A 12,873-nucleotide genomic window follows, 5' to 3' on the forward strand; every position below is an offset into this window, starting at 1 on the left:
GCCTACAGGACAGCAGGTGGTGGGAGCCCATCCCTTCTAAGAATGGCCAAGTAAGCGCTAATTGTGTGCACAACGAACACACACTAAACACGGGAGTACCCGTCTTAAGGGTCCAGAAGCGCTGACTTGACACACGAGAAGTCATATGAAATGCGTGCTGCACAGCACGCTGAGGGGCAGCGGCCTGCTGTCTGCGTGTGGCCAGTATTCCTTAGTCACCCAGAGCATCCAGAGTGAGCAGAAGCTGGCATCCCTCACGGACTCACCCGAGGCAGATCCAGGAGGTGACTCAAGCAACTGTGGTGCAGGCTGTCCTAAATGTTCGGGGGCTCCACCCAGCCCTGAGTCATGACCCCACGAGGGTGAGTGCACCATGTACACATGCCAGATACATGCAAAGATGTACGCAGCACACAGCACAACACAGGGAAAACATGCGTGCTCTCCGTGCTCCTAAAAGAGCCCCATTCGAAAAGCACTGGATTCCTCTGAGGAGTGAGTACGTAGGGTCGGGTCCAGGTGTGGGCCGTCTCTGGCTATGGGTGTGCATGCTTGTGCTCTTACTGTGCAATGAACTTGTGTGCTCAGCTCCCACTCCCTCCTCATCCTGCCTGTTCACATCCCAGAAACATGTAAAGTAACAGTCCCTGGCCTATTCTAAGTGCAGGACTTTGTAAGCTACGAACACATGTAGTTGTGTGTGTGCATCGGCATGTACCTACATACAGATGCACATTCTCACTGGTGCAATGTTTCATTTCACACACCTGTGGCCATCTGTCCGTGTGTGTGTGTTGTGTGTGTGTGTGTGTGTGTGTGTGCTGGGCCACAAGTCTTGGATCTCCCTTACAACCTCAAGGATAAAGGGGGAAAATAGGGAAAATAGAGGCACACAGAGGAAAAGGAGGAAAGGGCGAAGGAGGAGGGAAAAGAAGAGAACTGGAATTGAAATGGGACCCAGAGAAGGAAGGAAGGAAGGAAGGAAGGAAGGAAGGAAGGAAGGAAGGAAGGAAGGAAAGAAGGAAGGAAGGAAGAAAGGAAGGAAGGAAGGAAAGGAGGGAGGGAGGGAGGGAGGGGGCCCTAAGGACAGAGCAGCTGGGGAGAGGGTGGGTGAGGAAGGAGCACATGGGCAGGAGGAGAATGGGGGTGAAAGAAAGGAGGGGCCGCTGAGAAGGGGGAAGGGGTGAGTGGGAACTGGCTGGAGAACGGTGCAGTGCAGAAAAAGTGCAGGGGGAGGTGTCAAAAAGAGAGAAGGGTAGAAGAAGCTGTGAATATCTCCATAATTATAAGGAGAAGATCACTATATATGATAGCTGATCAATAAATCTTTTTGTTGTCAAAGAAGAAGAGAGAAGGGGACTGGGGAGAGAAGAAAGGAGATGGGAACTAGAGGGAGGGAGGCAAAGGAAAGAAATAAGAGAGACAAAGTTTTTTCTGGTCTGCACAAAATTTAGAGATTCTCCCAAGGGCCTCCCCACGGGAAGGTGTTTGAGGTGGGGGTGGGGGGATGACAGGAAGCAGGAGAAAGAAGGCAAGGAAAATCCTAATGTGGTTCCCCAGGATGGGCCTTCAGCTGCCTCCCCGTCCTCCAAGAGATGGCCCTGAGGCACGGAGGAGCTATGCAAACCAGGCCCAGGTGCAGAGGGGAGGGTCCTGGAGGAGGTGCAAGGAAGAGCCGAGAGGCTGGCAGACTGGGGGAGGGAGGAGGAAGGCCAGGGCTCAAGTTGACTGAGACTTCCAAAGGTCAGAAGCTGGGGTTGGCAGGAGTGGAGAACTGAGGACCAGGCAGAGGGATGAAGCTTAGAAAGGACCAGAGGAGGCCGGCCAGGCAAATGGAGGAGCAGTTGGAGGGCTAGGTAAAGGCCACGAACCGAATGTCCTGCAGATGGGCCCTGCCTTATGCATATCCCAGGGTCAGACGCTCTCCCAGATTGGTGCTTCCAGATCATTCCATTTAAGAAAGGGGAAGGGGTGAGAGGGGGAAGGGGTGGGTGGGAACTGAAGGCTACTGTGTGCTAAGACTATGCTATAAGCTGAAGACACAAAGGTGACAGAGACTCCCTCACTGAGAGCCTGGTCTGGGGGAGAACAGACAATAAATACACAGTTACTGACACACACGGCGACACAGCCGTAACCCGAAGCAGTGAGAGAAAGCTGGACACAGAAGACTACACACTGTAGGATTCCATTTATATGGAATTCTAGACAAAGCAAAATGTTAGTGACAGAAAAGCAGATCAGTGGTTGAAAGGAGCTAGGCATGAGAGGGGACTGTAGCGGAGGACCAAGGAAGGAATTTGGGGGAGCCATGGAAATGTTTTGCATCGTGATTGTGGTAGTGGTTACATGGCTGTGTGTGTGTGTGTGTGTGTGTGTGTCTCACAGATAAAGGAAGTGTACACTTAAAATTGGTTAATCTGATTGTATTTAAGTTGTACTGCAATAAAGCTGACCAAAAATAAACAACTAGCCCTAGCTGGTTTGTCTCAGTGGATAGAGCGTCAGCCTGTGGACTGAAGGGTCCTGGGTTCGATTCCAGTCAAGGACACATGCCCGGGTTGTGGATTCAATCCTCAGTAGGGGGTGTGCAGGAGGCAGCCAATCAATGGTTTTTTCTCATCATTGATGTTTCTATATCTCTCTCCCTTTCCCTTCCTCTCTGAAATCAATAAAAATATTTTTTAAAAATTGCCCTAACCGGTTTGGCTCAGTGGATAGAGCGTCAGCCTGCGGACTGAAGGGTCCCGGGTTCGATTCCGGTCAAGGGCATGTACCTTGGTTGCGGGCACATCCCCAGTAGGGGGTGTGCAGGAGGCAGCTGATCGATGTTTCTCTCTCATCGATATTTCTAACTCTCTATCCCTCTCCCTTCCTCTCTGTAAAAAAATCAATAAAATATATTTTAAATATATATTTTTTAAAAATTAAATAATAAAAGGAAACAATTACAAGCCAGAACAGTAAGACCTGAGATAGGGAAAACACAGGCTCTGCGGGATCCAGAGTGAGGGAAGACTTCTAAAAAGCAGTGATGATGCCCTAACTGGTTTGGCTCAGTGGATAGAGCGTCGGCCTGCAGACTGGAGGGTCCCAGGTTCGATTCTGATCAAGGGCATGTACCTTGATTGCAGGCACATCCCCAGTTGGGGGTGTGCAGGAGGCAGCTGATCGATGTTTCTCTCTCATCGAACTTTATCCCTCTTCCTTCCTCTCTGTAAAAAAAAAATCAATAAAATATATTTTTTTAAATAAAAATAAATAAAATAAAAGGCAGTGATGCCTGAGATAAAACATGAAGGATGGGGGTCGGGGGGAGGCATTTTCATGGGGGGCACGCAGGAGGCACGGGATTGATGTTTCTCATCAATGTTTCTATCTCTCCCTCTCCCTTCCTCTCTCTCTAAAATCGATAAAAACATTGTTTTTAAAAAGTCAGTATGTCTCACAGAATGCAAGGTAGGACTATCAGGAAATGAGACAGGAGAAGCAAGGTCCAAAATGCAAACCCTATGACCACTGGGTACTCACGTTAGTAAGCCCCACCTGCGCCCCCAAAGGCCCACAGGAGGGAAACTACAAGACAGGACTGGGGATTTCTGGTCTGCTCCTGTCCCCCCACGGAATAGCTTCTTTCCTCTGCCTTCCCGAACTCCTTCCCTGCTCCCTTCACGTGGGGACAGCTCTCCTCACTAGGAAGCAGCCTCTGCAACAGACTGACACTTGTCCCTGCACATCTACCCACAAGCTCCCTCGCCCCAGGGCATCCCTCCCACCTAGATTCCGTGTAGCCACTGCCCCCTGGTGGCTGGAGTGGTGTATTACTTAGGACGAAAAGACAGTCCCAAGGCCAGGCTTACTGTCCTTCCAGAGCTCCGTCCAAGTCACTCCCACTGCTGTCCCCACTCCCAGACGACCTCCTCCTTGCTAAATCCAACAGGCTTTTCAGTCCCATTCGGCTTTCCTTCTTTACAGCACATGGTCACAACCATCTTTGCAAAATCCTTTTTGTGGAGCTTGTTGCTAGATGGGATGCTGCCTGATTCATGAATCGCTTAATAAAGCCAATTAAATCTAAAATAAATAAATAAAATTTTAAAATCTGCCCGGCCGTGTTGCTCAGTGGTTGAGCATTGACCTACGAATCAGGAGGTCACGGTTCCATTCCCGATCAAGGTATATGTCTGGGTTGTGGTCTTGATCCCCAGTGTGGGACATGCAGGAGGCAGCCAATCAATGATTCTCTCTCATCATTGATGTTTCTATCTCTCTCTTTCCTTCTCCCTTCCTCTGTGAAATCAATAAAAAGTATTTTTAAGTAAACAAATAATCCTAAGAAAGCTCGCCCCTTTGGTTCTCCTCCTTGGTCTCAGTTGCTCTCCAAGAGTGAATCATCCCCTCCCACAACTGCCTTCTCCACTCTGGTAATCCCCAAATTTGTCTCCAACTTACCCCTCTCTCCTGACCTTCAGACCCAGATATCCAGTCATCTCTTAGAGGTCCCAAAGGCACCTCAAAACCAGCACATCCAACCTGAACAGGACACCTTCCCCACCAGGCCCCCCAGACCTGGATTTCCTCTCGCAATCCATCTGGCATTCAAGTCGGAAAAACAGCCCCCAGGCTTGGCAGCCTCTTCCTCACATTCACATCCAAGCCAGACTCGAAATCTCGTCCAGTTCATTGACCTCCTTAATAGTAAGATGAACCATATAAAATCGCCAAACATCCACTGGCTTTTTCTTACAAAACAGTAATTTCATAGAATTTAACCGAATATTTCTCAAATCCTCTTCTTCTCTTCCCTGCCACAGTCTTAGTTCAGGCCTCAGCACCTCCTGCTCATCTGCTGCACCTGCCTCCCAGCCTTCAGTCCATCCTCCACATTGGTCACTGAGGTGCTTTTTTTACAACATGGCTCTGATCAAGTCACTCCTGGGCTTCACACTCTTTCAGGGCTCTCCACTGCCAACAAGTGAATGCCAAACTCCTTAGCCAACTTGTCAGTCCCTTCACAATATCTGGCTCCCCTCCAGGCACTGCCCACTTTTCACCCTATACTCCAACCACACCAAACCACCACCACTTCCTTGAATCTGCCTCCTCTGACCTCCTAGCCTTGGCATATGCCATTCCCTATAACTGGAATGCCTTTCTCACTCTTCCTCCCCTGGCTAACATCTATTCAACTTCAAGAACTAACTCATGCCCTGGCCAGTGTTGCTCCATTGATTGGAATGTCATCCTGTGCACCAAGAGGTGTCAGGTTCCATTTCCGGTCAGGGCACATACTCAGGTTGCAGGTTCAAACCCTGATTGGGGCGCAGGCAAGAGGCAGCTGATCGATATTTCTCTCACATCCATGTGTGTTTTTTTTTCTCTCTCTCCCTAAAAAAAAAAATCACTTTAAAAAAGTGCCAACTCACATATCTTAGGCTATCATAAATATCCAGTTTATGCATTTATGCATCAATATACACAGCTGGAGTGAGTACCTATATAAGTACAACCTCCATGGGAGGTGCTGAGTATACAAAGGGGAAGAGGGTACAATTGTTGCCCTCAAGAGCTCATTGTCCAGTAGAGATTCAAACACATCAATAAATCAAAACAATACAATGTGCCCTGGCCAGTTTGGCTCAGTGGATAGAGCGTCGGCTTGTGAACCAAAGGGTCCTGAGTTTGATTCCAGGCAAGGGCATGTACTGGCAGGCTCCTCCCCGGCCTGGGCCCTGGTCAGGGCTCATGCAGGAGGCAACCAATCGATGTGTTTCTTTCACATCAATGTTTCTCTCAGTCTTTCCCTCTCTCTTCCACTCTCCCTAAAAATCAATGGGAAAAATATCCTCGGGTGAGGATTAACAAAATAGTAAAATAAAATAAAAATAAAAAAAACTTATTTGAATAAGTTCAGTGCCTCCTCCTATTTCCTCCCAGCTCAACAAATGGCACCTCCATCCACCTAGGCATCTAAGTGAGAAATGAGACCATCATCTCTCCCACCCTGATATCCAAACATAAAACCAGCTGACTTGACTTACCTCAAGGTTTTTGAATCCTGTCGCTTGCTCTGTTCCCAGGATACCAATGTCATAATACCAGCCTTTAGCACCCCTTGCCTACGCTATTGCAGCAACGTCCTGACTTTTCCTAACTCTGCCCTTGCCCCCTCAAATGCATCTCTCAAAAATGCAAAGCTGCCCTTATGCATCTCCCGTGGTCCCTGAGATCAAAAGATGCTCAGTGACTGGGCCCCATCTAGCCTCTCCAGCAGCATCTTTCTCTCAAAGCTGTCTTTCTGCATACAATTTGCTCTTTGCCACTTGTATGCTTTTGTTCATGCTGTCCTCTCTGAGTTTAATGCCCCTTTAACTTTGGAATAACTATTTCTCCTTTATTTTTAAAAAATTGATTTTGGAGAGGGAGAGAGCTTTGTTGTTCCACTTATTTATGCACTGATTGGTTGCTTCTTATATGTGCCCTGACGGGGGATCTAACCCGCAACCTTGATGTATCGGGATGATGCTCTAATCAACTAAGCTACCTGGCCAGGACAGAACTATTTTCCCTTTAAAACTCAAGAATTTCCCAAGACTGGATCTGTGTCCCAGCACACTGTATTGGTATTTTTGTTTGTTTTGCGGCCCCGGGCCGAGGAGGAGCATACAACCAAGGTACATGCCCTTGACCAGATGCCCTTGACCAGAATCGAACCGGGGCCCTTTGGTCCACAGGCCGATGCTCTATCCACTGAGCCAACCCGGCCAGGAAGGAAGGAAGGAGATCTTCTCTTCTTCTCCTCCTCCTCCTCCTCCTCCTCCTTCTTTTTCTTCTTCCTCTCTCTCTCTCTCTCTCTCTCTCTCTCTCTCTCTCTCTCTCTCTCTATCTCTTCTCTTTCTCCCTGGGGGAAACTATGTCCTGCTATCCCCCCATACATACAACTGAAGCCTTAAGAAGAGACCACGCCCCTCAGCTGAGGAGCTCATGGGTCCCTGACCTGCAGAAACTATGAGATAATAAATGTTTGTTGTTCTGAGATGCTAAGTTTTGGGTTACTTTGTTATGCCGAAGCCAAGGGAGGAAAGATTTTCAAGAGAGAGATCCTGGCCCTGGTCAGTGGAGTTAAAAACTGCACATAGAGACAAAAAAATTGTCCTTAGATTTGGCAAAGGTCATTAACAAGCTGGGTTCCAATAGTTTCAGTGAGCTGAGACTCCAGTGAGGGTTGAAGGCTGGGGCTGGTGAGCAGGAGCGCTCTGCAGACATTTGTTGTTTCTGCCTGCCCGGCATTTAAGTTAAGGCTAATAAATGTAGCTTAATCAACTTTCTTCAACTTTCCCATCGTCTATGACACCTCCCTGATTTTTCTCTGAGTAGCCACCCATAGCCCACCCATAGATACTATTCCATCAGACTGTCCATCCGGGTGCCCAGCTGTCCACAAGCCAAGGGGAGGCCACATGACTCAAGCTGCACCAATTGGAAGCTCTCCCTGGAATTTGAATCATGAGCTTACGTGGCAGGAGGCCGGGACCTGGTTAGAGCTGATTCATGTGGCAGCCAGGATGCTGAGGAAACAGCCATTCCTTCCTGCTGTCTCCATCCCTGCACAGTCCTGGTTCCAGGCCTTCCCAAAGCCTGGTTCTTCAGCGTCTCCTTCCATTATGGGTGCCATCCTCATTACCTTCTAATAAATTCCTTGCCCCCTTAAATTAGCAAGAGTCAGTCTCTGCTGCTTGCAGCCAAAGTACACTAACTCATACTTGTTTTACAAAAATTTTGGATGAAATGAGTAGGGGAACAAAGGACAGACACAGAGTAAATGGAGGTAGAGGTTTTTTGTTAGTTTTGAAGGTGGTAAAATTTTGGATAATTTATAGGCTGAGAAGGAAGGACTGTTGAAACAGAAAAGGGAAGGATGATGGAGTAATATGCTAGGAGTCCTGATGGGATGAGTGTTGGGGAGGTTGAACTAAACAGAGCCTGCAGAAGTTACATAAATCTGGGTGTAGGTTTCAATAGGAAGTTGAAGGAGGTTGATTAAGCTACATTTATTAGCCTTAACATAATTTGTTGAGACAGAGAGGGTGGGATTGGGGGATATACATGGCAGAGTAGTGACTGAGGAGGCTGACCAAGAAGTTGAAGTGGCCCTAACCGGTTTGGCTCAGTGGATAGAGCATTGGCCTGCGGACTCAAGGGTCCCAGGTTCAATTCTGGTCAAGGGCATGTACCTTGGTTGCGGGCACATACCCAGTAGGGAGTGTGCAGGAGGCAGCTGATAGATGTTTCTCTCTCATCGATGTTTCTAACTCTCTATCCCTCTCCCTTTCTCTCTGTAAAAAATTAATAAAGTATATTTTTAAAAAAAGAAGAAGTTGAAGTGGTTCCCACATGCACCTCTTTGCTAATCTCAACCACATGGGTCCAGGTTAGGGATGTGGTGACAGATGAGGCAGAAGGTCAGGGTGGAAGGCAATCCAGGAAGTGCTGGTCACTTTCCATTTGCCTTTCCAGGCCCACCCTCCACCCTACTCTACCCATATGGACAGCATCATCCAGGTTCCCTTGCCCTCCAGCTACTATGTGGGTCACCCTGGGAAGCACCAGCAGCACATCAGAGTGGGAGAAGAATGCATCGTTCAGGGTATTTCTCTCCTACTCCCAGCTCTGTGTCAGCACCGTGGTTCTAGCGGCAGCTGTACCCTCCACAACTCCAGTGCCACTCAGGTATGTTCCAGAGCTCTCACCGGTCTCCAGTAATACCACCATGTCCTTTCCTTACCCAGGCAGACCTAAGGATGGTCACAGCTTCCTGCTGCCTTCATCTCCCTTGTTGATTTGCTCAATTCTGCCCACACCTCTGCAAATAGCCCCTTCATTAGATTATCTTCAAAATCCCAGCTCTGGTGCCCTGTTTCCTGATGGACCCTGGCTATTAGGATCTAGCAAGAGAGATCAGTTGGTCCAATATGAGGCTCTGGCTGCGCAGGGAGGGAGAGAAGCCAGGAGGGGCCTGGCAGCCTGGCAGAAAACAGAGGGATCATGGGGGTGGAGCTCTCTATGACTTGAGGCTACAGGTATGAAGGCATCGAGGGCCTGCCAGGCCTGGAAGGCAGGTGCTGGGATTAGAGTGTAGAAAGACACAGAAGACAGTACTGGGTTGTAGTTAAAACCAGGGCTTTTAAAATATATATACTAGTATTTATTTTTATTTATTGATTTCAGAAAGAGACAGAAACATCAATTTGTAGTTTCAATCATGTATGCATCCACTGGTTGATCCTTGTATGTGCCCTGACCAGGGATACTGGGATATCGGGATGACACTCCAACCAAATGAGCTACCCAGCCAAGGCAAAACCAGGGCTTTTTAATTTGGGACCCAAAGAGTCCTGTGTTAGAATCCTGGCTCTGCCCCTTTGCCAAATGTTTCATCCAGGGAAGTGACTTCACCTTCCTGAGTGTGTATCCTCACCTTTAAAATGGGGATAGTAATACCCACCTTGCAGGTCTTGTGAGGGGTAAACACATGTAACCCATTTGGATAGCGCCTGGCATTTGCTATGAGTGCTCAGTACGTGTTTGCTATGTGTGATGCACTTCCAGGTAATGACTAAGACCAAGGTGTGGTCATGAGAGTGGATGGCTGGTGTGGGATGGAGGTTAGCAGAGATGAGGTAGAAAGAGACTGAGAGGCTAGATCTCTGGGTGGATGAACCATCACGGGAGATTAAGAATCCCAGTAGCTGCTCTAGCCGGTTTTGCTCAGTGGATAGAGCATCAGCCTGTGGACTGAAGGGTCCCAGGTTCGAGTCCAGCCAAGGGCACATGCCCGGGTTGTGGGCTTGATCCCCAGCAGGGGGCGTGCAGGAGGCAGCCAATCAATGATTCTCTCTCATCATTGATGTTTCTTTCTCTCCCTCTCCCTTCCTCTCTGAAATCAATAAAAATAAAAAAAATAAAAAAGAAAGAAAGAAAAAAAGAATCCCAGGATGGCAGGGGCTGGGGTGAAAAATCTGTGAGGAGGCGCTAGAGTCTTCAGGAATGAGGGGAAGGGACCAGGGAGCCAACAGATGTCAGTGAGGAAGTGGGACAGAGGGTGGTAAACCTGAGGACATAAGGCTCAAGGAAGCTAGGTTCTATGAAGTCAGATTAGAGTCGGGGGCTGCCTCATCTGATTTCCCACTGCCCTTTGTATGTCCCTTTGAGATGCCCGCAGTGATCATGTCCTGTTCTATGACAACTTGTCAATGGAGGGAGCGGGTCTGACCCCTCCTGTAGTAGCTAGAACAGACGTTTACCTTGGTAAAATGATTGTTGAATGACTTAGAGGTGATGGAAGGAGAAAAGTACTGGGTGACATTTAGCCAAGTGGTAGAGCCAGGATTCTAACACAGGACTCTTTGGGTCCCAAATTAAAAAGATCTGGTTCTCATCACAACCCAAAACTGTCTCCTGTGTTTGAAATCCAATATCCTACACTCATCCCAGCACCTGCCTTCCAGGCCTGGCAGGCCCTCAATGCCTTCACACCTGTAGCCTCAAGTCATAGAGAGCTCCACCCCCTTGATCCCTCTGTTTTCTGCCAGGCAGCCAGACCACTCCTGGCTTCTCTCCCTCCCTGCGCAGCCAGAGCCTCATATTGGACCATCTTATTTACCACTGGCTTTATTCCATTTATATCTCTGCATTGTCTTTACTTTTAATAACCTAATGCTTAAAAAACCTCTTATTCACTTTAAATAAATGTTTTCTGCAATCTTCATACATGCTATTTCCCCTAGAATATTGTCTACCCAAAGATCTCTTACTCCTCATTCAAGAATGAGCAGTCTGGCTGGTGTTGCTCAGTGGTTAAGTGACGACCTATGAACCAGGAGGTCATGGTTCAATTCCTGGTCAGGGCACATGCCCGGGTTGCGGGCTTGATCTCCAGTGGGAGGTGTGCAGGAGGCAGCTAATCAATGATTCTCTCTCATCATTTATGTTTCTGTCTCTCTCCCCCTCTCCCTTCCTCTCTGAAATCAATATATATATATATATATATATATATATATTTTTTTTTTTTTTTTTTTTTTTTTTAAAGATGTCTTAGTGATGCTGCTGGTGGTGGTATTAATTTTTAATAGAATGAACAGGGCACTTCTCAATCCATGAAGCCTTCTTGGGTCCCTTCATTTAGTGTCCTCAGGCTCCTCCAGCCTCTGCTGCTTGTGCAGTCACTGACCACTCTGGGCTGTAACTCAGTGTCCCAGTCTGGCTCACCCACAAGAACAGAAGCCAGAGCACAGTCTGGAGTCCTCTCAGGGTCCCCAGCAGAGACCAGTCCAGGGCCTGGCCCTCGGAGGCCTTGGGGACCTGTGCTCTCAAGCCCCAGACACAATGGGCCTGCCCCATGTTTCCACCTTATGTTGTCATCGCCAGGACCATGTCTGTCTGCCAGCATGTGCCAGCAGATGACTGCAAATGCAATGAGGGGGGCTGACTGCATTGCCACTTACCTTTGACTCTGCCATCTCTCTCACATCCCACTCAGGAATGGTCCCTAGGTTTAAGCGAGGTTCTCTCCTGGAATGTCCCCTCTCTGTAATTCTGGTGAACTGCTCATTTTTCAAGAGCCAGCTGCAGGCTCCTCTCCTCTGTGAAACCATGCTCCGCCTTCCTCTGGGCTCCCACAGTCCCCTATTTCCCTGGGTGGCAGCCTGTTTAGGCCCTGCCCCACAAATCTTTCTCCACTTCTGAAGCTCTTTGATCTCCCGGGGTTGTCCTTAAGACCTGGGTCTGACCCACTTCCGGGCCTCAGGGATCTATTGGGACACACACACCCAGTGTTCCACAACGCCTGGGTTCAGGGAGGCCCTGGAGGCAGGAAACATCGCCTTAAGGTTCCTGCCACTGGCATGCACTGTGCCTGTGCACGGCTCCCAGGGCCTCAAAGTTAGGATCCCAGCCCACCGGTATAGCTCCGTGGTTGAGCTTTGACGCATGATCCAGGAGGTCCAGTCAGGGCACACGCCCAGGTTGTGGGCTCAATGCCCAGTAGGGACTTGCAGCCAATGATTCTCTCTCATCATTGATGTTTCTATCCCTCTCCTTTCCTCTCTGAAATTAAAAAATATATATTTCAAGTTAGGATCCCTTACTTCCCACGTGTATGCATGTGCCAGCGAGCAGCATGAAACCATAAAAAGGGAACTTAAAGGAGATGGGGCGTGTGGGAGGGACCTAAGGAACAGCGCTGGGCTGAGGCAGGTGGAGGGACTTGCCACGTGGAACTAAAGTGGAGGACAAGCCTCAATCTAGTCCTGTGAGGGGGCTGGTGGGGCCCATCACTCACTAGGGGTGAAGGGAGGCACCATGGCCGGAGGGAGAGGCGGAACCTGGAATTTAGCCCAGCCAACAGGTAGCAGTTCCCATCCTTAAGTACAGAATGTTCCAGGTAAAGTTTGAGAGCCAAATCTGGGAAGGTCCTCAAAAGCCAAGGAGAGTCCCACAGCTCAAGTGAAGGATATAGAGTGCAGAAGCTCCGGTCTCCCTCCCCACCCTAACTTGGTCCTCTAGGGGAGAGCTACTTCCCATCTCAGTGCTGCTTTATCCCAGGCAAGTCACTTCCCCTCTGAGCCCATTTACTGTCAAAGTGGTATCAAATCCCTACTTCACACAGGGGACTATTAAATAGATCTTAAGTAGGTGCCCAGTAGACCTTAGCTCCCTCCTAGAGAGGGTACAGGGACAGTCTGGGGTCACACAGCAACCAGCTGGACCACGTCTTAGATAGGACTCAACTCCTAAACTTGCCACTTGATCCTCTGTACAACACAGGTCAAGGGTCCAGGACAGGTCCCCAGGTATGGGCAGGTCCATCCCTTC

The sequence above is a fragment of the Plecotus auritus genome (genome assembly GCF_963455305.1).
Source record: "Plecotus auritus genome assembly, chromosome: 10".
In the NCBI taxonomy this organism is placed as follows: Eukaryota; Metazoa; Chordata; class Mammalia; order Chiroptera; family Vespertilionidae; genus Plecotus; species Plecotus auritus.